The sequence below is a fragment of the Pteropus alecto genome, unplaced genomic scaffold (genome assembly GCF_000325575.1).
Source record: "Pteropus alecto unplaced genomic scaffold, ASM32557v1 scaffold76, whole genome shotgun sequence".
Taxonomy (NCBI): Eukaryota; Metazoa; Chordata; class Mammalia; order Chiroptera; family Pteropodidae; genus Pteropus; species Pteropus alecto.
This window is the reverse complement of record NW_006443138.1, coordinates 17,039,179-17,043,228: the sequence shown is the minus strand read 5'-3', so window position 1 is coordinate 17,043,228 and position 4,050 is coordinate 17,039,179. Positions and strand designations below refer to the sequence as shown.

The 4,050-nt window shown below is 35.4% G+C and overlaps 1 protein-coding gene across 1 annotated transcript in view; it reads right to left on the bottom strand.

Moving 5' to 3' along the window:
• TMTC2 (transmembrane and tetratricopeptide repeat containing 2) overlaps nucleotides 1-4,050 on the bottom strand; it is a 351,862-nt gene that overhangs the window by 35,928 nt on the left and 311,884 nt on the right. The gene's annotated exons all lie outside the window — the stretch shown is intronic.

The window sequence follows — 4,050 nt, the reverse complement described above, 5'->3', positions numbered from 1 at the left end:
AGAATCATCCAACCCCAGTAATATCCAATTATCCTTTATATCTGATCAAATTCCTCATCTCCCATGCTCATTGGCTGTTTTCGCTATATTTTAGGTGGAACGAATCTCCCCTATTGTGGTATTCTTGACATCTATTGTGACAGTCCCTACCATTTAAAAAAAGTGTCAGAATAATTTTTTTCCTTAACAAAGATATAGAACTTTCAAAAGAAATCAATCTACTAATTTATTAATTTTTCAGGTTCTGCCCAACTTTTATTTGTATTGAGGGAAAAGTAGTAATATAACTTTATCTGTAGATATAACTGTGGGTTTGGATAGATAATGAGAAGTGAGGAGTAGAGGAAAGAAAAAAAAAGAGAGTGGAATGTTATAGGAAAGTTAAAAGAGGGAAGAAAAATTTATACACAAACAGAACTTTTTGTTAATGTTTCAATGTGTATTTAGGAAAATACATGGCCTCATAAGGCCTACTGAGGATCAGAAAGAAAAATGCTTAAAAGCGTAATAGAAATAGAAGAGGTCAGAAGTGGAAATAACCGAGGATTATGAAGAATGTGGTAACTAGGGGTGGGGGATGGGCCCATCCTTCTGATGGTGGCAACTACTAGTATACCCTAGCTCAGGCATCCCCAACTCCCACGCCAGGACCAGTATTGATCCGAGGTCTGTTAGAAACTGGGCCATACAGAAGGAGGTGAGCAGCAGGCCAGCGAGCAAAGCTTCATCTGTATTTATAGCCGCTCCCTAGCACTAGCATCACCGCCTCAGCCTCAGCTCCACCTTAGATTATCAGGCACTAGATTCTCATAGGAGCACAGATCCCTGGTGCCAGAAAGGTTGGGGACTGCTGCCCTAGCTGATACTTACAGTATGCTTACATTAGCTGAGTTTTCAAAGAAACCAGGAATCTAGTTTCTCTGGAGGAGAAGGGACTAAATGTAATTTTAGTGTGTGGTCCCACAATTCAAACAATTATAGCAATAAATCCATGCAAAGGATACCCCCACAAAGAAATCTGAGTAAAAATAAACATGCTTGGAAACAGACTACATAATTAAGTGGAATTTCCCAGAGGATTCAGTGTTTCTCAATCTAAAGTACTCAAGCTGATTTTCTTTATACTCCAGAGCCACTTGAGTTCCTGCCCATGCCCCAAATCCCCCCATTCCCCATTCTTTTCTGGTTATGAATCTAAAACACACACAATGCATACACACATTTTCAAAAAATACTGTTTAAAAATGATTGCATGTGGATGGTGGTGAATATCAACAGCCCAAGGATGAAAAAACTATAAATTCGGCTGACTTCACCCCAATTTCTCTGATCCCAGTCTAGGGGACACTGGCCCACATCAACAGTTAGTAAATAAGTGGACTGTATTAACCATTTTTGTCTTCTAAGCATGACAGCTTAAACAAGATGATAAACAGAAGAAAAACAGTAACCACTTCAGAAATACATTTTTTTTCTGATTTACCCAACATTTTCAAAAATAGAAGTACAACACAAAGCAACTACAATGTAAGCAGAGAAAAGTGAATGCACTAAAAACTAGACTTTGTAACCTGTTAGGAGAAAAGAGCAGCAACTTCTAAGTAATTCAGATTAAAAAAAAAACAAAACAAAAGAGCAAAAAAAAAAGAGCAACTTCTAAGTAATTCAGATTAAAAAAACAAAACAAAACAAAACAAAACACTATAGTGGAAAGGAGTTTAAAGATGGATATAAGTGTGATGATACTAAAATTAATCCTGGCATAACTGAAACTCTTGGGGAAGTGAGCATCTATCTTGCTGAAATTAGACAAGAATTAAATATTTGATTTCTACTGATGTGTACATAAATATATATGATATCAATGTAATGAAGCCTGTTCATGAACTAAAAAGAATAAGCATTTGTTAACTTAATTTGGGTATGTGCGAATAAACAGAAGTCTTATTTCAATGATATCTTTGGGCACATTTAATAAAACTAGGTAAAATGTGGGGGAAACTATGGCAATTTCAATTGATTAAAGCTATTCTGGGTTTTTCAACTTATCTCACTCCATTTTCTAACTGTAAAATATAGAGATGTATTTGAAACCGAAATAACAAGTGATAGTGGGAAATACATGTGCAATATAAAAACACGTTTTACTCATAAAATCAATCTGGTGACTCTGGGATCCATATATTTTAATGTCTAAAAGTCAAGAGACACATGGCATGTAATTTTCCCACATCACAGAAGCTTGTGGAAAGTTTGGAAGAGGGGCCATATGGTTCTTCCTCCATTTACAAGCAGAAATGTGGTTTAACTGCTTCCCAGACAAATTATTATTAACCCTGTCTTTTTTTTTTCCCCAACAAAATGACAATCTCAGTAATTTCTCCCCCCAAAAATCCCCTGTATGGTCAAATCTGAATCTGTCCTGTTTTAAGTTATTTTTATGGTGTCTTGTTCGAATTAGAGTGGAGGAATATATTTCCCATCAGAAAACAACTAAAACTCAGAATATTTTCTATCCCTTCCATTAGATGAGCTCAAATAATTATTTACTTTTCCCTAGGTCCCAGTCTTAGTGGTTATTTTTATTTCGTAGCCATATCTCCTGACACATTTATCATAAAAAGAATGGTTCAAATTGCAAGTAATATATTGTAGAATATATGGACTATCTCATAACACAGCTGCACTCTCTTATATAAGCTCAATTTTTGAATACCCTATTTCTCATTCTGATCTTTTGACATATAGTCATTGTTAAAGATCCCAAATTGATAACATTGGCTTTGATTTTATAATAACGCTCTGAAATAATTTATGTTCTAAGTGCCTGGGAAAGATATAATACTCAGATGTAATTTTCTATTGGATAATCTGATCTTTGGAACACATTCTCCTTTAATTCATATATAATAAATGCACATGGAAGAATATTTATAAGATATTATACATATTAGAAATATAAAAGGAGACTACACATCTAACAAAGAAGTCAGAGAGATGAATTAAAACCAGAAGTCATCTACCAGTGACTTTAGAAATTCATTTAGAATTATCACAAAATGGCTAATGGCTTAATGCCATTTCTCACAAAAATGTACCTCTACTGGAATTTATTTATCACATATAGCTACTATAGAACAATGTCGAATTCTAACTACTGTGTGCCTCAGCACATCTAGCTGTCCATGGGTCTTTGACATTCTGCCCTCTTGCCACAGAATTAGCGGATAACTAAATCATTGTGTTAATCTCCTATCTAAGCTTATGTCCCCTGCATTTCTAAATTTTGTTTTTTCCTCCTATATCTTCACAGCTTATTTTTTTTCTTCTTCAGTCCACAGGGAAGAGATGATCCTTTAAGATCTTCAATATTTCCTTTGCTGTTCCTTCTATTTGGACACATTTTTAGTCTCATATTTAAACACACACACATATCTTAACATCTATCTTTAATATTTAATAAATATATACTTTATATTTCTTTGGTATTGCCCTGTCCCTTTCATTTCCCTGCAAACTTATTTACAGAATAAGTTTACACTCCCTGCTACCAATATGCCATTTCCTTAGCACCTTAAAAAATTCTCCCTACATCACTGGTACATAACTGAACTCTGAAAGGTAGCCAATGTCATTATATTCTCTGAAGTCAATGGATTTTCTCAGTCACCTTTTAACAGCAGTGGAAACTGCTCACCAACACTGATTTCTACGTCCTGCCATTGGCTCTTGTCTTCCTTGTCCTACATTCCAAATGTAGAGATTCGCCAAGGGTTTGAAATTGCTCCCTTCTCCCTTTCTGTACATTATCTCAGAGCCTTAGTGATCTTATCCACCACTTTGGTACTATCTCTTTTCTCTAAATGACTCCCACAGCCTAATCCCTAACTGTAGGCTTTCCTCCAACTGCCCACTTAACAGGAACGCCCCATGGGAAATTAGAACATCCTACCTCTCACTCAGAATCTGCTTGGTCTAAACTTAACATTTTCTTCTGGAAATAAACATCCCTCTGACTGTCCTATTTCCATTTAGGATCTTTCTTTCTTT